The following is a 24,792-nucleotide window of genomic DNA, read 5'->3' as shown; positions in this document are numbered from 1 at the left end:
GCCTCCCACTCTGGGGCCCTATCCAGAGACAGGGCAGTAGGCCCTGGCCAGGTGACATGTCTGCTCCTTTCGATCTCCCACCCTGGGGCAGTGGCCTGGCTGCCAGCCACTTGCCTCACCCTAGCCTTCCTGGGCCCAGACTCTGGCTGAGGCCCCCAGGCTGTGGCCCGGCGAGGGTTCTGCTGCGTTTGGGAGCGTTCGGGAAGGCGTGAGGGGCTCAGGGCGGGAACCCCTGCTCGCTTGCTGGACGGTTTGTCCCTGGCTTTCAGCCACAAGCAGTCAACTGGGGCCTAGCCAGGCAACTGGTCACTGCCTCCCCTAGAGTGGGCTTCAGTGGCAGCTCTTGAGCATCAAAAGCCCCAAATCTCTGCTTCTGGGCCCAAAATCGACCTGGCAAGCCCCCTTCTGTGAGTGCTGTAGCCCTGGCTTTGCCCCACGTGTGAGCTGCGTGCAGCATTGTGAAAGCAGGGCCCTGATTGGCGCTGCTGGTGGGCGTGGACATGCAAATTTCGCTGGCCGGCCGAGGCCTGTGGGAAGCCGCTGTGGGTAGCTGCGCGCTTTCCAAAGTGGGCACAGGGGCCTTGGCTGGGCAACCTTGCGCCCCACAAGGCCCGTGCTCTGCCTGGCCCGGCCTCAGGCCTTCCCTGTGTGGATGCCACCCTCGCTCTGCCGGGAGATGCCAAGCGGGCCGCCCTCGCCCTGTCCCCTTCCAACTCATACTTACCTGGCAGGGGAGACACCATGATCACGAAGGTGGTTCTCCCAGGGTGAGGCTCATCCATTGCACTTCGGATGTGCTGACCCCTGCGATGTCCCCAAATGCGGGATACTCGACTGCATAATTTCTGGTAGTGGGGGACTGCGTTCGCGCTTTCCCCTGATCTCTGGTTTCAAGAAAGACAAAAAGGGAAAAAAATAAAAAGGAGTCTGGAGCACCCTTTGACGTTTCTTGTCGTCCGTCCAGGGTGCTGGAAGCTGGCTGGAAGGGGGCGTGGGCGAGGGCCAATTACATATGCAAATTAACAAGACTGAGCCATGCTGGGTTAGGGCTTAGAAACGTGCTTCTGGGCCCGATTTCGGCCTGGCAAGCCCTCTTGTCTGCTTGCCGTAGCCTTTGCTTGCGCACAGTTTGGAGGGCCTGACAGGTCTGCTTTTGGGCCCGATTTCGACCTGGCAAGCCCCCTTCTGTAAGTGCTGTAGCCCTGGCTTTGCCCCACGTGTGAGCTGCGTGCAGCATTGTGAAAGCAGGGCCCTGATTGGCGCTGCTGGTGGGCGTGGACATGCAAATTTCGCTGGCCGGCCGAGGCCTGTGGGAAGCCGCTGTGGGTAGCTGCGCGCTTTCCAAAGTGGGCACAGGGGCCTTGGCTGGGCAACCTTGCGCCCCACAAGGCCCGTGCTCTGCCTGGCCCGGCCTCAGGCCTTCCCTGTGTGGATGCCACCCTCGCTCTGCCGGGAGATGCCAAGCGGGCCGCCCTCGCCCTGTCCCCTTCCAACTCATACTTACCTGGCAGGGGAGACACCATGATCACGAAGGTGGTTCTCCCAGGGTGAGGCTCATCCATTGCACTTCGGATGTGCTGACCCCTGCGATGTCCCCAAATGCGGGATACTCGACTGCATAATTTCTGGTAGTGGGGGACTGCGTTCGCGCTTTCCCCTGATCTCTGGTTTCAAGAAAGACAAAAAGGGAAAAAAATAAAAAGGAGTCTGGAGCACCCTTTGACGTTTCTTGTCGTCCGTCCAGGGTGCTGGAAGGGGGCGTGGGCGAGGGCCAATTACATATGCAAATTAACAAGACTGAGCCATGCTGGGTTAGGGCTTAGAAACGTGCTTCTGGGCCCGATTTCGGCCTGGCAAGCCCTCTTGTCTGCTTGCCGTAGCCTTTGCTTGCGCACAGTTTGGAGGGCCTGACAGGTCTGCTTTTGGGCCCGATTTCGACCTGGCAAGCCCCCTTCTGTAAGTGCTGTAGCCCTGGCTTTGCCCCACGTGTGAGCTGCGTGCAGCATTGTGAAAGCAGGGCCCTGATTGGCGCTGCTGGTGGGCGTGGACATGCAAATTTCGCTGGCCGGCCGAGGCCTGTGGGAAGCCGCTGTGGGTAGCTGCGCGCTTTCCAAAGTGGGCACAGGGGCCTTGGCTGGGCAACCTTGCGCCCCGCAAGGCCCGTGCTCTGCCTGGCCCGGCCTCAGGCCTTCCCTGTGTGGATGCCACCCTCGCTCTGCCGGGAGATGCCAAGCGGGCCGCCCTCGCCCTGTCCCCTTCCAACTCATACTTACCTGGCAGGGGAGACACCATGATCACGAAGGTGGTTCTCCCAGGGTGAGGCTCATCCATTGCACTTCGGATGTGCTGACCCCTGCGATGTCCCCAAATGCGGGATACTCGACTGCATAATTTCTGGTAGTGGGGGACTGCGTTCGCGCTTTCCCCTGATCTCTGGTTTCAAGAAAGACAAAAAGGGAAAAAAATAAAAAGGAGTCTGGAGCACCCTTTGACGTTTCTTGTCGTCCGTCCAGGGTGCTGGAAGGGGGCGTGGGCGAGGGCCAATTACATATGCAAATTAACAAGACTGAGCCATGCTGGGTTAGGGCTTAGAAACGTGCTTCTGGGCCCGATTTCGGCCTGGCAAGCCCTCTTGTCTGCTTGCCGTAGCCTTTGCTTGCGCACAGTTTGGAGGGCCTGACAGGTCTGCTTTTGGGCCCGATTTCGACCTGGCAAGCCCCCTTCTGTAAGTGCTGTAGCCCTGGCTTTGCCCCACGTGTGAGCTGCGTGCAGCATTGTGAAAGCAGGGCCCTGATTGGCGCTGCTGGTGGGCGTGGACATGCAAATTTCGCTGGCCGGCCGAGGCCTGTGGGAAGCCGCTGTGGGTAGCTGCGCGCTTTCCAAAGTGGGCACAGGGGCCTTGGCTGGGCAACCTTGCGCCCCACAAGGCCCGTGCTCTGCCTGGCCCGGCCTCAGGCCTTCCCTGTGTGGATGCCACCCTCGCTCTGCCGGGAGATGCCAAGCGGGCCGCCCTCGCCCTGTCCCCTTCCAACTCATACTTACCTGGCAGGGGAGACACCATGATCACGAAGGTGGTTCTCCCAGGGTGAGGCTCATCCATTGCACTTCGGATGTGCTGACCCCTGCGATGTCCCCAAATGCGGGATACTCGACTGCATAATTTCTGGTAGTGGGGGACTGCGTTCGCGCTTTCCCCTGATCTCTGGTTTCAAGAAAGACAAAAAGGGAAAAAAATAAAAAGGAGTCTGGAGCACCCTTTGACGTTTCTTGTCGTCCGTCCAGGGTGCTGGAAGGGGGCGTGGGCGAGGGCCAATTACATATGCAAATTAACAAGACTGAGCCATGCTGGGTTAGGGCTTAGAAACGTGCTTCTGGGCCCGATTTCGGCCTGGCAAGCCCTCTTGTCTGCTTGCCGTAGCCTTTGCTTGCGCACAGTTTGGAGGGCCTGACAGGTCTGCTTTTGGGCCCGATTTCGACCTGGCAAGCCCCCTTCTGTAAGTGCTGTAGCCCTGGCTTTGCCCCACGTGTGAGCTGCGTGCAGCATTGTGAAAGCAGGGCCCTGATTGGCGCTGCTGGTGGGCGTGGACATGCAAATTTCGCTGGCCGGCCGAGGCCTGTGGGAAGCCGCTGTGGGTAGCTGCGCGCTTTCCAAAGTGGGCACAGGGGCCTTGGCTGGGCAACCTTGCGCCCCACAAGGCCCGTGCTCTGCCTGGCCCGGCCTCAGGCCTTCCCTGTGTGGATGCCACCCTCGCTCTGCCGGGAGATGCCAAGCGGGCCGCCCTCGCCCTGTCCCCTTCCAACTCATACTTACCTGGCAGGGGAGACACCATGATCACGAAGGTGGTTCTCCCAGGGTGAGGCTCATCCATTGCACTTCGGATGTGCTGACCCCTGCGATGTCCCCAAATGCGGGATACTCGACTGCATAATTTCTGGTAGTGGGGGACTGCGTTCGCGCTTTCCCCTGATCTCTGGTTTCAAGAAAGACAAAAAGGGAAAAAAATAAAAAGGAGTCTGGAGCACCCTTTGACGTTTCTTGTCGTCCGTCCAGGGTGCTGGAAGGGGGCGTGGGCGAGGGCCAATTACATATGCAAATTAACAAGACTGAGCCATGCTGGGTTAGGGCTTAGAAACGTGCTTCTGGGCCCGATTTCGGCCTGGCAAGCCCTCTTGTCTGCTTGCCGTAGCCTTTGCTTGCGCACAGTTTGGAGGGCCTGACAGGTCTGCTTTTGGGCCCGATTTCGACCTGGCAAGCCCCCTTCTGTAAGTGCTGTAGCCCTGGCTTTGCCCCACGTGTGAGCTGCGTGCAGCATTGTGAAAGCAGGGCCCTGATTGGCGCTGCTGGTGGGCGTGGACATGCAAATTTCGCTGGCCGGCCGAGGCCTGTGGGAAGCCGCTGTGGGTAGCTGCGCGCTTTCCAAAGTGGGCACAGGGGCCTTGGCTGGGCAACCTTGCGCCCCACAAGGCCCGTGCTCTGCCTGGCCCGGCCTCAGGCCTTCCCTGTGTGGATGCCACCCTCGCTCTGCCGGGAGATGCCAAGCGGGCCGCCCTCGCCCTGTCCCCTTCCAACTCATACTTACCTGGCAGGGGAGACACCATGATCACGAAGGTGGTTCTCCCAGGGTGAGGCTCATCCATTGCACTTCGGATGTGCTGACCCCTGCGATGTCCCCAAATGCGGGATACTCGACTGCATAATTTCTGGTAGTGGGGGACTGCGTTCGCGCTTTCCCCTGATCTCTGGTTTCAAGAAAGACAAAAAGGGAAAAAAATAAAAAGGAGTCTGGAGCACCCTTTGACGTTTCTTGTCGTCCGTCCAGGGTGCTGGAAGGGGGCGTGGGCGAGGGCCAATTACATATGCAAATTAACAAGACTGAGCCATGCTGGGTTAGGGCTTAGAAACGTGCTTCTGGGCCCGATTTCGGCCTGGCAAGCCCTCTTGTCTGCTTGCCGTAGCCTTTGCTTGCGCACAGTTTGGAGGGCCTGACAGGTCTGCTTTTGGGCCCGATTTCGACCTGGCAAGCCCCCTTCTGTAAGTGCTGTAGCCCTGGCTTTGCCCCACGTGTGAGCTGCGTGCAGCATTGTGAAAGCAGGGCCCTGATTGGCGCTGCTGGTGGGCGTGGACATGCAAATTTCGCTGGCCGGCCGAGGCCTGTGGGAAGCCGCTGTGGGTAGCTGCGCGCTTTCCAAAGTGGGCACAGGGGCCTTGGCTGGGCAACCTTGCGCCCCACAAGGCCCGTGCTCTGCCTGGCCCGGCCTCAGGCCTTCCCTGTGTGGATGCCACCCTCGCTCTGCCGGGAGATGCCAAGCGGGCCGCCCTCGCCCTGTCCCCTTCCAACTCATACTTACCTGGCAGGGGAGACACCATGATCACGAAGGTGGTTCTCCCAGGGTGAGGCTCATCCATTGCACTTCGGATGTGCTGACCCCTGCGATGTCCCCAAATGCGGGATACTCGACTGCATAATTTCTGGTAGTGGGGGACTGCGTTCGCGCTTTCCCCTGATCTCTGGTTTCAAGAAAGACAAAAAGGGAAAAAATAAAAAGGAGTCTGGAGCACCTTTCGTCGTCTTCTGTGGTCTGTCCAGGGTGCTGCGGCTGGATTGGAAGGGGGCGTGGGCAAGAGGGAATCGCATGCAAAGTGCTGAGCCTGGGGAATGATGGGATAGTTGAAGCCTCCCACTCTGGGGCCCTATCCAGAGACAGGGCAGTAGGCCCTGGCCAGGTGACATGTCTGCTCCTTTCGATCTCCCACCCTGGGGCAGTGGCCTGGCTGCCAGCCACTTGCCTCACCCTAGCCTTCCTGGGCCCAGACTCTGGCTGAGGCCCCCAGGCTGTGGCCCGGCGAGGGTTCTGCTGCGTTTGGGAGCGTTCGGGAAGGCGTGAGGGGCTCAGGGCGGGAACCCCTGCTCGCTTGCTGGACGGTTTGTCCCTGGCTTTCAGCCACAAGCAGTCAACTGGGGCCTAGCCAGGCAACTGGTCACTGCCTCCCCTAGAGTGGGCTTCAGTGGCAGCTCTTGAGCATCAAAAGCCCCAAATCTCTGCTTCTGGGCCCAAAATCGACCTGGCAAGCCCCCTTCTGTGAGTGCTGTAGCCCTGGCTTTGCCCCACGTGTGAGCTGCGTGCAGCATTGTGAAAGCAGGGCCCTGATTGGCGCTGCTGGTGGGCGTGGACATGCAAATTTCGCTGGCCGGCCGAGGCCTGTGGGAAGCCGCTGTGGGTAGCTGCGCGCTTTCCAAAGTGGGCACAGGGGCCTTGGCTGGGCAACCTTGCGCCCCACAAGGCCCGTGCTCTGCCTGGCCCGGCCTCAGGCCTTCCCTGTGTGGATGCCACCCTCGCTCTGCCGGGAGATGCCAAGCGGGCCGCCCTCGCCCTGTCCCCTTCCAACTCATACTTACCTGGCAGGGGAGACACCATGATCACGAAGGTGGTTCTCCCAGGGTGAGGCTCATCCATTGCACTTCGGATGTGCTGACCCCTGCGATGTCCCCAAATGCGGGATACTCGACTGCATAATTTCTGGTAGTGGGGGACTGCGTTCGCGCTTTCCCCTGATCTCTGGTTTCAAGAAAGACAAAAAGGGAAAAAAATAAAAAGGAGTCTGGAGCACCCTTTGACGTTTCTTGTCGTCCGTCCAGGGTGCTGGAAGCTGGCTGGAAGGGGGCGTGGGCGAGGGCCAATTACATATGCAAATTAACAAGACTGAGCCATGCTGGGTTAGGGCTTAGAAACGTGCTTCTGGGCCCGATTTCGGCCTGGCAAGCCCTCTTGTCTGCTTGCCGTAGCCTTTGCTTGCGCACAGTTTGGAGGGCCTGACAGGTCTGCTTTTGGGCCCGATTTCGACCTGGCAAGCCCCCTTCTGTAAGTGCTGTAGCCCTGGCTTTGCCCCACGTGTGAGCTGCGTGCAGCATTGTGAAAGCAGGGCCCTGATTGGCGCTGCTGGTGGGCGTGGACATGCAAATTTCGCTGGCCGGCCGAGGCCTGTGGGAAGCCGCTGTGGGTAGCTGCGCGCTTTCCAAAGTGGGCACAGGGGCCTTGGCTGGGCAACCTTGCGCCCCACAAGGCCCGTGCTCTGCCTGGCCCGGCCTCAGGCCTTCCCTGTGTGGATGCCACCCTCGCTCTGCCGGGAGATGCCAAGCGGGCCGCCCTCGCCCTGTCCCCTTCCAACTCATACTTACCTGGCAGGGGAGACACCATGATCACGAAGGTGGTTCTCCCAGGGTGAGGCTCATCCATTGCACTTCGGATGTGCTGACCCCTGCGATGTCCCCAAATGCGGGATACTCGACTGCATAATTTCTGGTAGTGGGGGACTGCGTTCGCGCTTTCCCCTGATCTCTGGTTTCAAGAAAGACAAAAAGGGAAAAAAATAAAAAGGAGTCTGGAGCACCCTTTGACGTTTCTTGTCGTCCGTCCAGGGTGCTGGAAGGGGGCGTGGGCGAGGGCCAATTACATATGCAAATTAACAAGACTGAGCCATGCTGGGTTAGGGCTTAGAAACGTGCTTCTGGGCCCGATTTCGGCCTGGCAAGCCCTCTTGTCTGCTTGCCGTAGCCTTTGCTTGCGCACAGTTTGGAGGGCCTGACAGGTCTGCTTTTGGGCCCGATTTCGACCTGGCAAGCCCCCTTCTGTAAGTGCTGTAGCCCTGGCTTTGCCCCACGTGTGAGCTGCGTGCAGCATTGTGAAAGCAGGGCCCTGATTGGCGCTGCTGGTGGGCGTGGACATGCAAATTTCGCTGGCCGGCCGAGGCCTGTGGGAAGCCGCTGTGGGTAGCTGCGCGCTTTCCAAAGTGGGCACAGGGGCCTTGGCTGGGCAACCTTGCGCCCCACAAGGCCCGTGCTCTGCCTGGCCCGGCCTCAGGCCTTCCCTGTGTGGATGCCACCCTCGCTCTGCCGGGAGATGCCAAGCGGGCCGCCCTCGCCCTGTCCCCTTCCAACTCATACTTACCTGGCAGGGGAGACACCATGATCACGAAGGTGGTTCTCCCAGGGTGAGGCTCATCCATTGCACTTCGGATGTGCTGACCCCTGCGATGTCCCCAAATGCGGGATACTCGACTGCATAATTTCTGGTAGTGGGGGACTGCGTTCGCGCTTTCCCCTGATCTCTGGTTTCAAGAAAGACAAAAAGGGAAAAAATAAAAAGGAGTCTGGAGCACCTTTCGTCGTCTTCTGTGGTCTGTCCAGGGTGCTGCGGCTGGATTGGAAGGGGGCGTGGGCAAGAGGGAATCGCATGCAAAGTGCTGAGCCTGGGGAATGATGGGATAGTTGAAGCCTCCCACTCTGGGGCCCTATCCAGAGACAGGGCAGTAGGCCCTGGCCAGGTGACATGTCTGCTCCTTTCGATCTCCCACCCTGGGGCAGTGGCCTGGCTGCCAGCCACTTGCCTCACCCTAGCCTTCCTGGGCCCAGACTCTGGCTGAGGCCCCCAGGCTGTGGCCCGGCGAGGGTTCTGCTGCGTTTGGGAGCGTTCGGGAAGGCGTGAGGGGCTCAGGGCGGGAACCCCTGCTCGCTTGCTGGACGGTTTGTCCCTGGCTTTCAGCCACAAGCAGTCAACTGGGGCCTAGCCAGGCAACTGGTCACTGCCTCCCCTAGAGTGGGCTTCAGTGGCAGCTCTTGAGCATCAAAAGCCCCAAATCTCTGCTTCTGGGCCCAAAATCGACCTGGCAAGCCCCCTTCTGTGAGTGCTGTAGCCCTGGCTTTGCCCCACGTGTGAGCTGCGTGCAGCATTGTGAAAGCAGGGCCCTGATTGGCGCTGCTGGTGGGCGTGGACATGCAAATTTCGCTGGCCGGCCGAGGCCTGTGGGAAGCCGCTGTGGGTAGCTGCGCGCTTTCCAAAGTGGGCACAGGGGCCTTGGCTGGGCAACCTTGCGCCCCACAAGGCCCGTGCTCTGCCTGGCCCGGCCTCAGGCCTTCCCTGTGTGGATGCCACCCTCGCTCTGCCGGGAGATGCCAAGCGGGCCGCCCTCGCCCTGTCCCCTTCCAACTCATACTTACCTGGCAGGGGAGACACCATGATCACGAAGGTGGTTCTCCCAGGGTGAGGCTCATCCATTGCACTTCGGATGTGCTGACCCCTGCGATGTCCCCAAATGCGGGATACTCGACTGCATAATTTCTGGTAGTGGGGGACTGCGTTCGCGCTTTCCCCTGATCTCTGGTTTCAAGAAAGACAAAAAGGGAAAAAAATAAAAAGGAGTCTGGAGCACCCTTTGACGTTTCTTGTCGTCCGTCCAGGGTGCTGGAAGGGGGCGTGGGCGAGGGCCAATTACATATGCAAATTAACAAGACTGAGCCATGCTGGGTTAGGGCTTAGAAACGTGCTTCTGGGCCCGATTTCGGCCTGGCAAGCCCTCTTGTCTGCTTGCCGTAGCCTTTGCTTGCGCACAGTTTGGAGGGCCTGACAGGTCTGCTTTTGGGCCCGATTTCGACCTGGCAAGCCCCCTTCTGTAAGTGCTGTAGCCCTGGCTTTGCCCCACGTGTGAGCTGCGTGCAGCATTGTGAAAGCAGGGCCCTGATTGGCGCTGCTGGTGGGCGTGGACATGCAAATTTCGCTGGCCGGCCGAGGCCTGTGGGAAGCCGCTGTGGGTAGCTGCGCGCTTTCCAAAGTGGGCACAGGGGCCTTGGCTGGGCAACCTTGCGCCCCACAAGGCCCGTGCTCTGCCTGGCCCGGCCTCAGGCCTTCCCTGTGTGGATGCCACCCTCGCTCTGCCGGGAGATGCCAAGCGGGCCGCCCTCGCCCTGTCCCCTTCCAACTCATACTTACCTGGCAGGGGAGACACCATGATCACGAAGGTGGTTCTCCCAGGGTGAGGCTCATCCATTGCACTTCGGATGTGCTGACCCCTGCGATGTCCCCAAATGCGGGATACTCGACTGCATAATTTCTGGTAGTGGGGGACTGCGTTCGCGCTTTCCCCTGATCTCTGGTTTCAAGAAAGACAAAAAGGGAAAAAAATAAAAAGGAGTCTGGAGCACCCTTTGACGTTTCTTGTCGTCCGTGAAGGGGGCGTGGGCGAGGGCCAATTACATATGCAAATTAACAAGACTGAGCCATGCTGGGTTAGGGCTTAGAAACGTGCTTCTGGGCCCGATTTCGGCCTGGCAAGCCCTCTTGTCTGCTTGCCGTAGCCTTTGCTTGCGCACAGTTTGGAGGGCCTGACAGGTCTGCTTTTGGGCCCGATTTCGACCTGGCAAGCCCCCTTCTGTAAGTGCTGTAGCCCTGGCTTTGCCCCACGTGTGAGCTGCGTGCAGCATTGTGAAAGCAGGGCCCTGATTGGCGCTGCTGGTGGGCGTGGACATGCAAATTTCGCTGGCCGGCCGAGGCCTGTGGGAAGCCGCTGTGGGTAGCTGCGCGCTTTCCAAAGTGGGCACAGGGGCCTTGGCTGGGCAACCTTGCGCCCCACAAGGCCCGTGCTCTGCCTGGCCCGGCCTCAGGCCTTCCCTGTGTGGATGCCACCCTCGCTCTGCCGGGAGATGCCAAGCGGGCCGCCCTCGCCCTGTCCCCTTCCAACTCATACTTACCTGGCAGGGGAGACACCATGATCACGAAGGTGGTTCTCCCAGGGTGAGGCTCATCCATTGCACTTCGGATGTGCTGACCCCTGCGATGTCCCCAAATGCGGGATACTCGACTGCATAATTTCTGGTAGTGGGGGACTGCGTTCGCGCTTTCCCCTGATCTCTGGTTTCAAGAAAGACAAAAAGGGAAAAAAATAAAAAGGAGTCTGGAGCACCCTTTGACGTTTCTTGTCGTCCGTCCAGGGTGCTGGAAGGGGGCGTGGGCGAGGGCCAATTACATATGCAAATTAACAAGACTGAGCCATGCTGGGTTAGGGCTTAGAAACGTGCTTCTGGGCCCGATTTCGGCCTGGCAAGCCCTCTTGTCTGCTTGCCGTAGCCTTTGCTTGCGCACAGTTTGGAGGGCCTGACAGGTCTGCTTTTGGGCCCGATTTCGACCTGGCAAGCCCCCTTCTGTAAGTGCTGTAGCCCTGGCTTTGCCCCACGTGTGAGCTGCGTGCAGCATTGTGAAAGCAGGGCCCTGATTGGCGCTGCTGGTGGGCGTGGACATGCAAATTTCGCTGGCCGGCCGAGGCCTGTGGGAAGCCGCTGTGGGTAGCTGCGCGCTTTCCAAAGTGGGCACAGGGGCCTTGGCTGGGCAACCTTGCGCCCCACAAGGCCCGTGCTCTGCCTGGCCCGGCCTCAGGCCTTCCCTGTGTGGATGCCACCCTCGCTCTGCCGGGAGATGCCAAGCGGGCCGCCCTCGCCCTGTCCCCTTCCAACTCATACTTACCTGGCAGGGGAGACACCATGATCACGAAGGTGGTTCTCCCAGGGTGAGGCTCATCCATTGCACTTCGGATGTGCTGACCCCTGCGATGTCCCCAAATGCGGGATACTTGACTGCATAATTTCTGGTAGTGGGGGACTGCGTTCGCGCTTTCCCCTGATCTCTGGTTTCAAGAAAGACAAAAAGGGAAAAAATAAAAAGGAGTCTGGAGCACCTTTCGTCGTCTTCTGTGGTCTGTCCAGGGTGCTGCGGCTGGATTGGAAGGGGGCGTGGGCAAGAGGGAATCGCATGCAAAGTGCTGAGCCTGGGGAATGATGGGATAGTTGAAGCCTCCCACTCTGGGGCCCTATCCAGAGACAGGGCAGTAGGCCCTGGCCAGGTGACATGTCTGCTCCTTTCGATCTCCCACCCTGGGGCAGTGGCCTGGCTGCCAGCCACTTGCCTCACCCTAGCCTTCCTGGGCCCAGACTCTGGCTGAGGCCCCCAGGCTGTGGCCCGGCGAGGGTTCTGCTGCGTTTGGGAGCGTTCGGGAAGGCGTGAGGGGCTCAGGGCGGGAACCCCTGCTCGCTTGCTGGACGGTTTGTCCCTGGCTTTCAGCCACAAGCAGTCAACTGGGGCCTAGCCAGGCAACTGGTCACTGCCTCCCCTAGAGTGGGCTTCAGTGGCAGCTCTTGAGCATCAAAAGCCCCAAATCTCTGCTTCTGGGCCCAAAATCGACCTGGCAAGCCCCCTTCTGTGAGTGCTGTAGCCCTGGCTTTGCCCCACGTGTGAGCTGCGTGCAGCATTGTGAAAGCAGGGCCCTGATTGGCGCTGCTGGTGGGCGTGGACATGCAAATTTCGCTGGCCGGCCGAGGCCTGTGGGAAGCCGCTGTGGGTAGCTGCGCGCTTTCCAAAGTGGGCACAGGGGCCTTGGCTGGGCAACCTTGCGCCCCACAAGGCCCGTGCTCTGCCTGGCCCGGCCTCAGGCCTTCCCTGTGTGGATGCCACCCTCGCTCTGCCGGGAGATGCCAAGCGGGCCGCCCTCGCCCTGTCCCCTTCCAACTCATACTTACCTGGCAGGGGAGACACCATGATCACGAAGGTGGTTCTCCCAGGGTGAGGCTCATCCATTGCACTTCGGATGTGCTGACCCCTGCGATGTCCCCAAATGCGGGATACTCGACTGCATAATTTCTGGTAGTGGGGGACTGCGTTCGCGCTTTCCCCTGATCTCTGGTTTCAAGAAAGACAAAAAGGGAAAAAAATAAAAAGGAGTCTGGAGCACCCTTTGACGTTTCTTGTCGTCCGTCCAGGGTGCTGGAAGGGGGCGTGGGCGAGGGCCAATTACATATGCAAATTAACAAGACTGAGCCATGCTGGGTTAGGGCTTAGAAACGTGCTTCTGGGCCCGATTTCGGCCTGGCAAGCCCTCTTGTCTGCTTGCCGTAGCCTTTGCTTGCGCACAGTTTGGAGGGCCTGACAGGTCTGCTTTTGGGCCCGATTTCGACCTGGCAAGCCCCCTTCTGTAAGTGCTGTAGCCCTGGCTTTGCCCCACGTGTGAGCTGCGTGCAGCATTGTGAAAGCAGGGCCCTGATTGGCGCTGCTGGTGGGCGTGGACATGCAAATTTCGCTGGCCGGCCGAGGCCTGTGGGAAGCCGCTGTGGGTAGCTGCGCGCTTTCCAAAGTGGGCACAGGGGCCTTGGCTGGGCAACCTTGCGCCCCACAAGGCCCGTGCTCTGCCTGGCCCGGCCTCAGGCCTTCCCTGTGTGGATGCCACCCTCGCTCTGCCGGGAGATGCCAAGCGGGCCGCCCTCGCCCTGTCCCCTTCCAACTCATACTTACCTGGCAGGGGAGACACCATGATCACGAAGGTGGTTCTCCCAGGGTGAGGCTCATCCATTGCACTTCGGATGTGCTGACCCCTGCGATGTCCCCAAATGCGGGATACTCGACTGCATAATTTCTGGTAGTGGGGGACTGCGTTCGCGCTTTCCCCTGATCTCTGGTTTCAAGAAAGACAAAAAGGGAAAAAATAAAAAGGAGTCTGGAGCACCTTTCGTCGTCTTCTGTGGTCTGTCCAGGGTGCTGCGGCTGGATTGGAAGGGGGCGTGGGCAAGAGGGAATCGCATGCAAAGTGCTGAGCCTGGGGAATGATGGGATAGTTGAAGCCTCCCACTCTGGGGCCCTATCCAGAGACAGGGCAGTAGGCCCTGGCCAGGTGACATGTCTGCTCCTTTCGATCTCCCACCCTGGGGCAGTGGCCTGGCTGCCAGCCACTTGCCTCACCCTAGCCTTCCTGGGCCCAGACTCTGGCTGAGGCCCCCAGGCTGTGGCCCGGCGAGGGCTCTGCCCGGCGAGGGTTCTGCTGCGTTTGGGAGCGTTCGGGAAGGCGTGAGGGGCTCAGGGCGGGAACCCCTGCTCGCTTGCTGGACGGTTTGTCCCTGGCTTTCAGCCACAAGCAGTCAACTGGGGCCTAGCCAGGCAACTGGTCACTGCCTCCCCTAGAGTGGGCTTCAGTGGCAGCTCTTGAGCATCAAAAGCCCCAAATCTCTGCTTCTGGGCCCAAAATCGACCTGGCAAGCCCCCTTCTGTGAGTGCTGTAGCCCTGGCTTTGCCCCACGTGTGAGCTGCGTGCAGCATTGTGAAAGCAGGGCCCTGATTGGCGCTGCTGGTGGGCGTGGACATGCAAATTTCGCTGGCCGGCCGAGGCCTGTGGGAAGCCGCTGTGGGTAGCTGCGCGCTTTCCAAAGTGGGCACAGGGGCCTTGGCTGGGCAACCTTGCGCCCCACAAGGCCCGTGCTCTGCCTGGCCCGGCCTCAGGCCTTCCCTGTGTGGATGCCACCCTCGCTCTGCCGGGAGATGCCAAGCGGGCCGCCCTCGCCCTGTCCCCTTCCAACTCATACTTACCTGGCAGGGGAGACACCATGATCACGAAGGTGGTTCTCCCAGGGTGAGGCTCATCCATTGCACTTCGGATGTGCTGACCCCTGCGATGTCCCCAAATGCGGGATACTCGACTGCATAATTTCTGGTAGTGGGGGACTGCGTTCGCGCTTTCCCCTGATCTCTGGTTTCAAGAAAGACAAAAAGGGAAAAAAATAAAAAGGAGTCTGGAGCACCCTTTGACGTTTCTTGTCGTCCGTCCAGGGTGCTGGAAGGGGGCGTGGGCGAGGGCCAATTACATATGCAAATTAACAAGACTGAGCCATGCTGGGTTAGGGCTTAGAAACGTGCTTCTGGGCCCGATTTCGGCCTGGCAAGCCCTCTTGTCTGCTTGCCGTAGCCTTTGCTTGCGCACAGTTTGGAGGGCCTGACAGGTCTGCTTTTGGGCCCGATTTCGACCTGGCAAGCCCCCTTCTGTAAGTGCTGTAGCCCTGGCTTTGCCCCACGTGTGAGCTGCGTGCAGCATTGTGAAAGCAGGGCCCTGATTGGCGCTGCTGGTGGGCGTGGACATGCAAATTTCGCTGGCCGGCCGAGGCCTGTGGGAAGCCGCTGTGGGTAGCTGCGCGCTTTCCAAAGTGGGCACAGGGGCCTTGGCTGGGCAACCTTGCGCCCCACAAGGCCCGTGCTCTGCCTGGCCCGGCCTCAGGCCTTCCCTGTGTGGATGCCACCCTCGCTCTGCCGGGAGATGCCAAGCGGGCCGCCCTCGCCCTGTCCCCTTCCAACTCATACTTACCTGGCAGGGGAGACACCATGATCACGAAGGTGGTTCTCCCAGGGTGAGGCTCATCCATTGCACTTCGGATGTGCTGACCCCTGCGATGTCCCCAAATGCGGGATACTCGACTGCATAATTTCTGGTAGTGGGGGACTGCGTTCGCGCTTTCCCCTGATCTCTGGTTTCAAGAAAGACAAAAAGGGAAAAAAATAAAAAGGAGTCTGGAGCACCCTTTGACGTTTCTTGTCGTCCGTCCAGGGTGCTGGAAGGGGGCGTGGGCGAGGGCCAATTACATATGCAAATTAACAAGACTGAGCCATGCTGGGTTAGGGCTTAGAAACGTGCTTCTGGGCCCGATTTCGGCCTGGCAAGCCCTCTTGTCTGCTTGCCGTAGCCTTTGCTTGCGCACAGTTTGGAGGGCCTGACAGGTCTGCTTTTGGGCCCGATTTCGACCTGGCAAGCCCCCTTCTGTAAGTGCTGTAGCCCTGGCTTTGCCCCACGTGTGAGCTGCGTGCAGCATTGTGAAAGCAGGGCCCTGATTGGCGCTGCTGGTGGGCGTGGACATGCAAATTTCGCTGGCCGGCCGAGGCCTGTGGGAAGCCGCTGTGGGTAGCTGCGCGCTTTCCAAAGTGGGCACAGGGGCCTTGGCTGGGCAACCTTGCGCCCCACAAGGCCCGTGCTCTGCCTGGCCCGGCCTCAGGCCTTCCCTGTGTGGATGCCACCCTCGCTCTGCCGGGAGATGCCAAGCGGGCCGCCCTCGCCCTGTCCCCTTCCAACTCATACTTACCTGGCAGGGGAGACACCATGATCACGAAGGTGGTTCTCCCAGGGTGAGGCTCATCCATTGCACTTCGGATGTGCTGACCCCTGCGATGTCCCCAAATGCGGGATACTCGACTGCATAATTTCTGGTAGTGGGGGACTGCGTTCGCGCTTTCCCCTGATCTCTGGTTTCAAGAAAGACAAAAAGGGAAAAAATAAAAAGGAGTCTGGAGCACCTTTCGTCGTCTTCTGTGGTCTGTCCAGGGTGCTGCGGCTGGATTGGAAGGGGGCGTGGGCAAGAGGGAATCGCATGCAAAGTGCTGAGCCTGGGGAATGATGGGATAGTTGAAGCCTCCCACTCTGGGGCCCTATCCAGAGACAGGGCAGTAGGCCCTGGCCAGGTGACATGTCTGCTCCTTTCGATCTCCCACCCTGGGGCAGTGGCCTGGCTGCCAGCCACTTGCCTCACCCTAGCCTTCCTGGGCCCAGACTCTGGCTGAGGCCCCCAGGCTGTGGCCCGGCGAGGGTTCTGCTGCGTTTGGGAGCGTTCGGGAAGGCGTGAGGGGCTCAGGGCGGGAACCCCTGCTCGCTTGCTGGACGGTTTGTCCCTGGCTTTCAGCCACAAGCAGTCAACTGGGGCCTAGCCAGGCAACTGGTCACTGCCTCCCCTAGAGTGGGCTTCAGTGGCAGCTCTTGAGCATCAAAAGCCCCAAATCTCTGCTTCTGGGCCCAAAATCGACCTGGCAAGCCCCCTTCTGTGAGTGCTGTAGCCCTGGCTTTGCCCCACGTGTGAGCTGCGTGCAGCATTGTGAAAGCAGGGCCCTGATTGGCGCTGCTGGTGGGCGTGGACATGCAAATTTCGCTGGCCGGCCGAGGCCTGTGGGAAGCCGCTGTGGGTAGCTGCGCGCTTTCCAAAGTGGGCACAGGGGCCTTGGCTGGGCAACCTTGCGCCCCACAAGGCCCGTGCTCTGCCTGGCCCGGCCTCAGGCCTTCCCTGTGTGGATGCCACCCTCGCTCTGCCGGGAGATGCCAAGCGGGCCGCCCTCGCCCTGTCCCCTTCCAACTCATACTTACCTGGCAGGGGAGACACCATGATCACGAAGGTGGTTCTCCCAGGGTGAGGCTCATCCATTGCACTTCGGATGTGCTGACCCCTGCGATGTCCCCAAATGCGGGATACTCGACTGCATAATTTCTGGTAGTGGGGGACTGCGTTCGCGCTTTCCCCTGATCTCTGGTTTCAAGAAAGACAAAAAGGGAAAAAAATAAAAAGGAGTCTGGAGCACCCTTTGACGTTTCTTGTCGTCCGTCCAGGGTGCTGGAAGGGGGCGTGGGCGAGGGCCAATTACATATGCAAATTAACAAGACTGAGCCATGCTGGGTTAGGGCTTAGAAACGTGCTTCTGGGCCCGATTTCGGCCTGGCAAGCCCTCTTGTCTGCTTGCCGTAGCCTTTGCTTGCGCACAGTTTGGAGGGCCTGACAGGTCTGCTTTTGGGCCCGATTTCGACCTGGCAAGCCCCCTTCTGTAAGTGCTGTAGCCCTGGCTTTGCCCCACGTGTGAGCTGCGTGCAGCATTGTGAAAGCAGGGCCCTGATTGGCGCTGCTGGTGGGCGTGGACATGCAAATTTCGCTGGCCGGCCGAGGCCTGTGGGAAGCCGCTGTGGGTAGCTGCGCGCTTTCCAAAGTGGGCACAGGGGCCTTGGCTGGGCAACCTTGCGCCCCACAAGGCCCGTGCTCTGCCTGGCCCGGCCTCAGGCCTTCCCTGTGTGGATGCCACCCTCGCTCTGCCGGGAGATGCCAAGCGGGCCGCCCTCGCCCTGTCCCCTTCCAACTCATACTTACCTGGCAGGGGAGACACCATGATCACGAAGGTGGTTCTCCCAGGGTGAGGCTCATCCATTGCACTTCGGATGTGCTGACCCCTGCGATGTCCCCAAATGCGGGATACTCGACTGCATAATTTCTGGTAGTGGGGGACTGCGTTCGCGCTTTCCCCTGATCTCTGGTTTCAAGAAAGACAAAAAGGGAAAAAAATAAAAAGGAGTCTGGAGCACCCTTTGACGTTTCTTGTCGTCCGTCCAGGGTGCTGGAAGGGGGCGTGGGCGAGGGCCAATTACATATGCAAATTAACAAGACTGAGCCATGCTGGGTTAGGGCTTAGAAACGTGCTTCTGGGCCCGATTTCGGCCTGGCAAGCCCTCTTGTCTGCTTGCCGTAGCCTTTGCTTGCGCACAGTTTGGAGGGCCTGACAGGTCTGCTTTTGGGCCCGATTTCGACCTGGCAAGCCCCCTTCTGTAAGTGCTGTAGCCCTGGCTTTGCCCCACGTGTGAGCTGCGTGCAGCATTGTGAAAGCAGGGCCCTGATTGGCGCTGCTGGTGGGCGTGGACATGCAAATTTCGCTGGCCGGCCGAGGCCTGTGGGAAGCCGCTGTGGGTAGCTGCGCGCTTTCCAAAGTGGGCACAGGGGCCTTGGCTGGGCAACCTTGCGCCCCACAAGGCCCGTGCTCTGCCTGGCCCGGCCTCAGGCCTTCCCTGTGTGGATGCCACCCTCGCTCTGCCGGGAGATGCCAAGCGGGCCGCCCTCGCCCTGTCCCCTTCCAACTCATACTTACCTGGCAGGGGAGACACCATGATCACGAAGGTGGTTCTCCCAGGGTGAGGCTCATCCATTGCACTTCGGATGTGCTGACCCCTGCGATGTCCCCAAATGCGGGATACTCGACTGCATAATTTCTGGTAGTGGGGGACTGCGTTCGCGCTTTCCCCTGATCTCTGGTTTCAAGAAAGACAAAAAGGGAAAAAATAAAAAGGAGTCTGGAGCACCTTTCGTCGTCTTCTGTGGTCTGTCCAGGGTGCTGCGGCTGGATTGGAAGGGGGCGTGGGCAAGAGGGAATCGCATGCAAAGTGCTGAGCCTGGGGAATGATGGGATAGTTGAAGCCTCCCACTCTGGGGCCCTATCCAGAGACAGGGCAGTAGGCCCTGGCCAGGTGACATGTCTGCTCCTTTCGATCTCCCACCCTGGGGCAGTGGCCTGGCTGCCAGCCACTTGCCTCACCCTAGCCTTCCTGGGCCCAGACTCTGGCTGAGGCCCCCAGGCTGTGGCCCGGCGAGGGTTCTGCTGCGTTTGGGAGCGTTCGGGAAGGCGTGAGGGGCTCAGGGCGGGAACCCCTGCTCGCTTGCTGGACGGTTTGTCCCTGGCTTTCAGCCACAAGCAGTCAACTGGGGCCTAGCCAGGCAACTGGTCACTGCCTCCCCTAGAGTGGGCTTCAGTGGCAGCTCTTGAGCATCAAAAGCCCCAAATCTCTGCTTCTGGGCCCAAAATCGACCTGGCAAGCCCCCTTCTGTGAGTGCTGTAGCCCTGGCTTTGCCCCACGTGTGAGCTGCGTGCAGCATTGTGAAAGCAGGGCCCTGATTGGCGCTGCTGGTGGGCGTGGACATGCAAATTTCGCTGGCCGGCCGAGGCCTGTGGGAAGCCGCTGTGGGTAGCTGCGCGCTTTCCAAAGTGGGCACAGGGGCCTTGGCTGGGCAACCTTGCGCCCCACAAGGCCCGTGCTCTGCCTGGCCCGGCCTCAGGCCTTCCCTGTGTGGATGCCACCCTCGCTCTGCCGGGAGATGCCAAGCGGGCCGCCCTCGCCCTGTCCCCTTCCAACTCATACTTACCTGGCAGGGGAGACACCATGATCACGAAGGTGGTTCTCCCAGGGTGAGGCTCATCCATTGCACTTCGGATGTGCTGACCCCTGCGATGTCCCCAAATGCGGGATACTCGACTGCATAATTTCTGGTAGTGGGGGACTGCGTTCGCGCTTTCCCCTGATCTCTGGTTTCAAGAAAGACAAAAAGGGAAAAAAATAAAAAGGAGTCTGGAGCACCCTTTGACGTTTCTTGTCGTCCGTCCAGGGTGCTGGAAGCTGGCTGGAAGGGGGCGTGGGCGAGGGCCAATTACATATGCAAATTAACAAGACTGAGCCATGCTGGGTTAGGGCTTAGAAACGTGCTTCTGGGCCCGATTTCGGCCTGGCAAGCCCTCTTGTCTGCTTGCCGTAGCCTTTGCTTGCGCACAGTTTGGAGGGCCTGACAGGTCTGCTTTTGGGCCCGATTTCGACCTGGCAAGCCCCCTTCTGTAAGTGCTGTAGCCCTGGCTTTGCCCCACGTGTGAGCTGCGTGCAGCATTGTGAAAGCAGGGCCCTGATTGGCGCTGCTGGTGGGCGTGGACATGCAAATTTCGCTGGCCGGCCGAGGCCTGTGGGAAGCCGCTGTGGGTAGCTGCGCGCTTTCCAAAGTGGGCACAGGGGCCTTGGCTGGGCAACCTTGCGCCCCACAAGGCCCGTGCTCTGCCTGGCCCGGCCTCAGGCCTTCCCTGTGTGGATGCCACCCTCGCTCTGCCGGGAGATGCCAAGCGGGCCGCCCTCGCCCTGTCCCCTTCCAACTCATACTTACCTGGCAGGGGAGACACCATGATCACGAAGGTGGTTCTCCCAGGGTGAGGCTCATCCATTGCACTTCGGATGTGCTGACCCCTGCGATGTCCCCAAATGCGGGATACTCGACTGCATAATTTCTGGTAGTGGGGGACTGCGTTCGCGCTTTCCCCTGATCTCTGGTTTCAAGAAAGACAAAAAGGGAAAAAAATAAAAAGGAGTCTGGAGCACCCTTTGACGTTTCTTGTCGTCCGTCCAGGGTGCTGGAAGGGGGCGTGGGCGAGGGCCAATTACATATGCAAATTAACAAGACTGAGCCATGCTGGGTTAGGGCTTAGAAACGTGCTTCTGGGCCCGATTTCGGCCTGGCAAGCCCTCTTGTCTGCTTGCCGTAGCCTTTGCTTGCGCACAGTTTGGAGGGCCTGACAGGTCTGCTTTTGGGCCCGATTTCGACCTGGCAAGCCCCCTTCTGTAAGTGCTGTAGCCCTGGCTTTGCCCCACGTGTGAGCTGCGTGCAGCATTGTGAAAGCAGGGCCCTGATTGGCGCTGCTGGTGGGCGTGGACATGCAAATTTCGCTGGCCGGCCGAGGCCTGTGGGAAGCCGCTGTGGGTAGCTGCGCGCTTTCCAAAGTGGGCACAGGGGCCTTGGCTGGGCAACCTTGCGCCCCACAAGGCCCGTGCTCTGCCTGGCCCGGCCTCAGGCCTTCCCTGTGTGGATGCCACCCTCGCTCTGCCGGGAGATGCCAAGCGGGCCGCCCTCGCCCTGTCCCCTTCCAACTCATACTTACCTGGCAGGGGAGACACCATGATCACGAAGGTGGTTCTCCCAGGGTGAGGCTCATCCATTGCACTTCGGATGTGCTGACCCCTGCGATGTCCCCAAATGCGGGATACTCGACTGCATAATTTCTGGTAGTGGGGGACTGCGTTCGCGCTTTCCCCTGATCTCTGGTTTCAAGAAAGACAAAAAGGGAAAAAAATAAAAAGGAGTCTGGAGCACCTTTCGTCGTCTTCTGTGGTCTGTCCAGGGTGCTGCGGCTGGATTGGAAGGGGGCGTGGGCAAGAGGGAATCGCATGCAAAGTGCTGAGCCTGGGGAATGATGGGATAGTTGAAGCCTCCCACTCTGGGGCCCTATCCAGAGACAGGGCAGTAGGCCCTGGCCAGGTGACATGTCTGCTCCTTTCGATCTCCCACCCTGGGGCAGTGGCCTGGCTGCCAGCCACTTGCCTCACCCTAGCCTTCCTGGGCCCAGACTCTGGCTGAGGCCCCCAGGCTGTGGCCCGGCGAGGGCTCTGCCCGGCGAGGGTTCTGCTGCGTTTGGGAGCGTTCGGGAAGGCGTGAGGGGCTCAGGGCGGGAACCCCTGCTCGCTTGCTGGACGGTTTGTCCCTGGCTTTCAGCCACAAGCAGTCAACTGGGGCCTAGCCAGGCAACTGGTCACTGCCTCCCCTAGAGTGGGCTTCAGTGGCAGCTCTTGAGCATCAAAAGCCCCAAATCTCTGCTTCTGGGCCCAAAATCGACCTGGCAAGCCCCCTTCTGTGAGTGCTGTAGCCCTGGCTTTGCCCCACGTGTGAGCTGCGTGCAGCATTGTGAAAGCAGGGCCCTGATTGGCGCTGCTGGTGGGCGTGGACATGCAAATTTCGCTGGCCGGCCGAGGCCTGTGGGAAGCCGCTGTGGGTAGCTGCGCGCTTTCCAAAGTGGGCACAGGGGCCTTGGCTGGGCAACCTTGCGCCCCACAAGGCCCGTGCTCTGCCTGGCCCGGCCTCAGGCCTTCCCTGTGTGGATGCCACCCTCGCTCTGCCGGGAGATGCCAAGCGGGCCGCCCTCGCCCTGTCCCCTTCCAACTCATACTTACCTGGCAGGGGAGACACCATGATCACGAAGGTGGTTCTCCCAGGGTGAGGCTCATCCATTGCACTTCGGATGTGCTGACCCCTGCGATGTCCCCAAATGCGGGATACTCGACTGCATAATTTCTGGTAGTGGGGGACTGCGTTCGCGCTTTCCCCTGATCTCTGGTTTCAAGAAAGACAAAAAGGGAAAAAAATAAAAAGGAGTCTGGAGCACCCTTTGACGTTTCTTGTCGTCCGTCCAGGGTGCTGGAAGGGGGCGTGGGCGAGGGCCAATTACATATGCAAATTAACAAGACTGAGCCATGCTGGGTTAGGGCTTAGAAACGTGCTTCTGGGCCCGATTTCGGCCTGGCAAGCCCTCTTGTCTGCTTGCCGTAGCCTTTGCTTGCGCACAGTTTGGAGGGCCTGACAGGTCTGCTTTTGGGCCCGATTTCGACCTGGCAAGCCCCCTTCTGTAAGTGCTGTAGCCCTGGCTTTGCCCCACGTGTGAGCTGCGTGCAGCATTGTGAAAGCAGGGCCCTGATTGGCGCTGCTGGTGGGCGTGGACATGCAAATTTCGCTGGCCGGCCGAGGCCTGTGGGAAGCCGCTGTGGGTAGCTGCGCGCTTTCCAAAGTGGGCACAGGGGCCTTGGCTGGGCAACCTTGCGCCCCACAAGGCCCGTGCTCTGCCTGGCCCGGCCTCAGGCCTTCCCTGTGTGGATGCCACCCTCGCTCTGCCGGGAGATGCCAAGCGGGCCGCCCTCGCCCTGTCCCCTTCCAACTCATACTTACCTGGCAGGGGAGACACCATGATCACGAAGGTGGTTCTCCCAGGGTGAGGCTCATCCATTGCACTTCGGATGTGCTGACCCCTGCGATGTCCCCAAATGCGGGATACTCGACTGCATAATTTCTGGTAGTGGGGGACTGCGTTCGCGCTTTCCCCTGATCTCTGGTTTCAAGAAAGACAAAAAGGGAAAAAAATAAAAAGGAGTCTGGAGCACCCTTTGACGTTTCTTGTCGTCCGTCCAGGGTGCTGGAAGGGGGCGTGGGCGAGGGCCAATTACATATGCAAATTAACAAGACTGAGCCATGCTGGGTTAGGGCTTAGAAACGTGCTTCTGGGCCCGATTTCGGCCTGGCAAGCCCTCTTGTCTGCTTGCCGTAGCCTTTGCTTGCGCACAGTTTGGAGGGCCTGACAGGTCTGCTTTTGGGCCCGATTTCGACCTGGCAAGCCCCCTTCTGTAAGTGCTGTAGCCCTGGCTTTGCCCCACGTGTGAGCTGCGTGCAGCATTGTGAAAGCAGGGCCCTGATTGGCGCTGCTGGTGGGCGTGGACATGCAAATTTCGCTGGCCGGCCGAGGCCTGTGGGAAGCCGCTGTGGGTAGCTGCGCGCTTTCCAAAGTGGGCACAGGGGCCTTGGCTGGGCAACCTTGCGCCCCACAAGGCCCGTGCTCTGCCTGGCCCGGCCTCAGGCCTTCCCTGTGTGGATGCCACCCTCGCTCTGCCGGGAGATGCCAAGCGGGCCGCCCTCGCCCTGTCCCCTTCCAACTCATACTTACCTGGCAGGGGAGACACCATGATCACGAAGGTGGTTCTCCCAGGGTGAGGCTCATCCATTGCACTTCGGATGTGCTGACCCCTGCGATGTCCCCAAATGCGGGATACTCGACTGCATAATTTCTGGTAGTGGGGGACTGCGTTCGCGCTTTCCCCTGATCTCTGGTTTCAAGAAAGACAAAAAGGGAAAAAAATAAAAAGGAGTCTGGAGCACCCTTTGACGTTTCTTGTCGTCCGTCCAGGGTGCTGGAAGGGGGCGTGGGCGAGGGCCAATTACATATGCAAATTAACAAGACTGAGCCATGCTGGGTTAGGGCTTAGAAACGTGCTTCTGGGCCCGATTTCGGCCTGGCAAGCCCTCTTGTCTGCTTGCCGTAGCCTTTGCTTGCGCACAGTTTGGAGGGCCTGACAGGTCTGCTTTTGGGCCCGATTTCGACCTGGCAAGCCCCCTTCTGTAAGTGCTGTAGCCCTGGCTTTGCCCCACGTGTGAGCTGCGTGCAGCATTGTGAAAGCAGGGCCCTGATTGGCGCTGCTGGTGGGCGTGGACATGCAAATTTCGCTGGCCGGCCGAGGCCTGTGGGAAGCCGCTGTGGGTAGCTGCGCGCTTTCCAAAGTGGGCACAGGGGCCTTGGCTGGGCAACCTTGCGCCCCACAAGGCCCGTGCTCTGCCTGGCCCGGCCTCAGGCCTTCCCTGTGTGGATGCCACCCTCGCTCTGCCGGGAGATGCCAAGCGGGCCGCCCTCGCCCTGTCCCCTTCCAACTCATACTTACCTGGCAGGGGAGACACCATGATCACGAAGGTGGTTCTCCCAGGGTGAGGCTCATCCATTGCACTTCGGATGTGCTGACCCCTGCGATGTCCCCAAATGCGGGATACTCGACTGCATAATTTCTGGTAGTGGGGACTGCGTTCGCGCTTTCCCCTGATCTCTGGTTTCAAGAAAGACAAAAAGGGAAAAAATAAAAAGGAGTCTGGAGCACCTTTCGTCGTCTTCTGTGGTCTGTCCAGGGTGCTGCGGCTGGATTGGAAGGGGGCGTGGGCAAGAGGGAATCGCATGCAAAGTGCTGAGCCTGGGGAATGATGGGATAGTTGAAGCCTCCCACTCTGGGGCCCTATCCAGAGACAGGGCAGTAGGCCCTGGCCAGGTGACATTGTCTGCTCCTTTCGATCTCCCACCCTGGGGCAGTGGCCTGGCTGCCAGCCACTTGCCTCACCCTAGCCTTCCTGGGCCCAGACTCTGGCTGAGGCCCCCAGGCTGTGGCCCGGCGAGGGCTCTGCCCGGCGAGGGTTC

At 60.0% G+C, this 24,792-nt stretch overlaps 29 non-coding genes across 29 annotated transcripts; all 29 read left to right on the top strand.

The window, feature by feature from the left end:
• The first annotated feature begins 716 nt into the window (after nucleotides 1-716).
• On the top strand, nucleotides 717-880 carry LOC147668379 (U1 spliceosomal RNA). Its single transcript, XR_015304098.1, has one exon. It is a non-coding gene; the product is annotated as a U1 spliceosomal RNA (small nuclear RNA).
• Nucleotides 881-1,496: 616 nt separating this feature from the next.
• On the top strand, nucleotides 1,497-1,660 carry LOC147668378 (U1 spliceosomal RNA). Its single transcript, XR_015304097.1, has one exon. It is a non-coding gene; the product is annotated as a U1 spliceosomal RNA (small nuclear RNA).
• A 605-nt stretch (nucleotides 1,661-2,265) lies between these two features.
• LOC147668377 (U1 spliceosomal RNA) lies at nucleotides 2,266-2,429 on the top strand. The gene has a single exon (XR_015304095.1). It is a non-coding gene; the product is annotated as a U1 spliceosomal RNA (small nuclear RNA).
• Nucleotides 2,430-3,034: 605 nt separating this feature from the next.
• LOC147668376 (U1 spliceosomal RNA) lies at nucleotides 3,035-3,198 on the top strand. Its single transcript, XR_015304094.1, has one exon. It is a non-coding gene; the product is annotated as a U1 spliceosomal RNA (small nuclear RNA).
• Nucleotides 3,199-3,803: 605 nt separating this feature from the next.
• Nucleotides 3,804-3,967, top strand: LOC147668375 (U1 spliceosomal RNA). The gene has a single exon (XR_015304093.1). It is a non-coding gene; the product is annotated as a U1 spliceosomal RNA (small nuclear RNA).
• A 605-nt stretch (nucleotides 3,968-4,572) lies between these two features.
• On the top strand, nucleotides 4,573-4,736 carry LOC147668374 (U1 spliceosomal RNA). Its single transcript, XR_015304092.1, has one exon. It is a non-coding gene; the product is annotated as a U1 spliceosomal RNA (small nuclear RNA).
• Nucleotides 4,737-5,341: 605 nt separating this feature from the next.
• On the top strand, nucleotides 5,342-5,505 carry LOC147668373 (U1 spliceosomal RNA). Its single transcript, XR_015304091.1, has one exon. It is a non-coding gene; the product is annotated as a U1 spliceosomal RNA (small nuclear RNA).
• Nucleotides 5,506-6,390: 885 nt separating this feature from the next.
• Nucleotides 6,391-6,554, top strand: LOC147668372 (U1 spliceosomal RNA). Its single transcript, XR_015304090.1, has one exon. It is a non-coding gene; the product is annotated as a U1 spliceosomal RNA (small nuclear RNA).
• A 616-nt stretch (nucleotides 6,555-7,170) lies between these two features.
• LOC147668371 (U1 spliceosomal RNA) lies at nucleotides 7,171-7,334 on the top strand. The gene has a single exon (XR_015304089.1). It is a non-coding gene; the product is annotated as a U1 spliceosomal RNA (small nuclear RNA).
• Nucleotides 7,335-7,939: 605 nt separating this feature from the next.
• LOC147668370 (U1 spliceosomal RNA) lies at nucleotides 7,940-8,103 on the top strand. The gene has a single exon (XR_015304088.1). It is a non-coding gene; the product is annotated as a U1 spliceosomal RNA (small nuclear RNA).
• Nucleotides 8,104-8,988: 885 nt separating this feature from the next.
• On the top strand, nucleotides 8,989-9,152 carry LOC147668369 (U1 spliceosomal RNA). Its single transcript, XR_015304087.1, has one exon. It is a non-coding gene; the product is annotated as a U1 spliceosomal RNA (small nuclear RNA).
• A 605-nt stretch (nucleotides 9,153-9,757) lies between these two features.
• Nucleotides 9,758-9,921, top strand: LOC147668368 (U1 spliceosomal RNA). The gene has a single exon (XR_015304086.1). It is a non-coding gene; the product is annotated as a U1 spliceosomal RNA (small nuclear RNA).
• Nucleotides 9,922-10,515: 594 nt separating this feature from the next.
• LOC147668367 (U1 spliceosomal RNA) lies at nucleotides 10,516-10,679 on the top strand. Its single transcript, XR_015304084.1, has one exon. It is a non-coding gene; the product is annotated as a U1 spliceosomal RNA (small nuclear RNA).
• Nucleotides 10,680-11,284: 605 nt separating this feature from the next.
• LOC147668366 (U1 spliceosomal RNA) lies at nucleotides 11,285-11,448 on the top strand. Its single transcript, XR_015304072.1, has one exon. It is a non-coding gene; the product is annotated as a U1 spliceosomal RNA (small nuclear RNA).
• An 885-nt stretch (nucleotides 11,449-12,333) lies between these two features.
• LOC147668365 (U1 spliceosomal RNA) lies at nucleotides 12,334-12,497 on the top strand. Its single transcript, XR_015304083.1, has one exon. It is a non-coding gene; the product is annotated as a U1 spliceosomal RNA (small nuclear RNA).
• Nucleotides 12,498-13,102: 605 nt separating this feature from the next.
• LOC147668364 (U1 spliceosomal RNA) lies at nucleotides 13,103-13,266 on the top strand. Its single transcript, XR_015304082.1, has one exon. It is a non-coding gene; the product is annotated as a U1 spliceosomal RNA (small nuclear RNA).
• Nucleotides 13,267-14,167: 901 nt separating this feature from the next.
• On the top strand, nucleotides 14,168-14,331 carry LOC147668363 (U1 spliceosomal RNA). Its single transcript, XR_015304081.1, has one exon. It is a non-coding gene; the product is annotated as a U1 spliceosomal RNA (small nuclear RNA).
• Nucleotides 14,332-14,936: 605 nt separating this feature from the next.
• On the top strand, nucleotides 14,937-15,100 carry LOC147668362 (U1 spliceosomal RNA). Its single transcript, XR_015304080.1, has one exon. It is a non-coding gene; the product is annotated as a U1 spliceosomal RNA (small nuclear RNA).
• A 605-nt stretch (nucleotides 15,101-15,705) lies between these two features.
• On the top strand, nucleotides 15,706-15,869 carry LOC147668361 (U1 spliceosomal RNA). The gene has a single exon (XR_015304079.1). It is a non-coding gene; the product is annotated as a U1 spliceosomal RNA (small nuclear RNA).
• Nucleotides 15,870-16,754: 885 nt separating this feature from the next.
• On the top strand, nucleotides 16,755-16,918 carry LOC147668360 (U1 spliceosomal RNA). The gene has a single exon (XR_015304078.1). It is a non-coding gene; the product is annotated as a U1 spliceosomal RNA (small nuclear RNA).
• Nucleotides 16,919-17,523: 605 nt separating this feature from the next.
• Nucleotides 17,524-17,687, top strand: LOC147668359 (U1 spliceosomal RNA). The gene has a single exon (XR_015304077.1). It is a non-coding gene; the product is annotated as a U1 spliceosomal RNA (small nuclear RNA).
• Nucleotides 17,688-18,292: 605 nt separating this feature from the next.
• Nucleotides 18,293-18,456, top strand: LOC147668358 (U1 spliceosomal RNA). The gene has a single exon (XR_015304076.1). It is a non-coding gene; the product is annotated as a U1 spliceosomal RNA (small nuclear RNA).
• An 885-nt stretch (nucleotides 18,457-19,341) lies between these two features.
• Nucleotides 19,342-19,505, top strand: LOC147668357 (U1 spliceosomal RNA). The gene has a single exon (XR_015304075.1). It is a non-coding gene; the product is annotated as a U1 spliceosomal RNA (small nuclear RNA).
• A 616-nt stretch (nucleotides 19,506-20,121) lies between these two features.
• LOC147668356 (U1 spliceosomal RNA) lies at nucleotides 20,122-20,285 on the top strand. Its single transcript, XR_015304118.1, has one exon. It is a non-coding gene; the product is annotated as a U1 spliceosomal RNA (small nuclear RNA).
• Nucleotides 20,286-20,890: 605 nt separating this feature from the next.
• On the top strand, nucleotides 20,891-21,054 carry LOC147668355 (U1 spliceosomal RNA). Its single transcript, XR_015304107.1, has one exon. It is a non-coding gene; the product is annotated as a U1 spliceosomal RNA (small nuclear RNA).
• Nucleotides 21,055-21,956: 902 nt separating this feature from the next.
• Nucleotides 21,957-22,120, top strand: LOC147668354 (U1 spliceosomal RNA). Its single transcript, XR_015304096.1, has one exon. It is a non-coding gene; the product is annotated as a U1 spliceosomal RNA (small nuclear RNA).
• A 605-nt stretch (nucleotides 22,121-22,725) lies between these two features.
• On the top strand, nucleotides 22,726-22,889 carry LOC147668353 (U1 spliceosomal RNA). The gene has a single exon (XR_015304085.1). It is a non-coding gene; the product is annotated as a U1 spliceosomal RNA (small nuclear RNA).
• A 605-nt stretch (nucleotides 22,890-23,494) lies between these two features.
• On the top strand, nucleotides 23,495-23,658 carry LOC147668352 (U1 spliceosomal RNA). The gene has a single exon (XR_015304071.1). It is a non-coding gene; the product is annotated as a U1 spliceosomal RNA (small nuclear RNA).
• Nucleotides 23,659-24,263: 605 nt separating this feature from the next.
• Nucleotides 24,264-24,426, top strand: LOC147668351 (U1 spliceosomal RNA). Its single transcript, XR_015304074.1, has one exon. It is a non-coding gene; the product is annotated as a U1 spliceosomal RNA (small nuclear RNA).
• Nucleotides 24,427-24,792: the final 366 nt, after the last annotated feature.

The sequence above is a fragment of the Lissotriton vulgaris genome, unplaced genomic scaffold, assembly GCF_964263255.1.
Source record: "Lissotriton vulgaris unplaced genomic scaffold, aLisVul1.2 SCAFFOLD_11594, whole genome shotgun sequence".
Classification (NCBI taxonomy): domain Eukaryota; kingdom Metazoa; phylum Chordata; class Amphibia; order Caudata; family Salamandridae; genus Lissotriton; species Lissotriton vulgaris.
The sequence above is the reverse complement of the archived record's forward strand: the minus strand, read 5'-3'. Positions and strand labels throughout refer to the sequence as shown.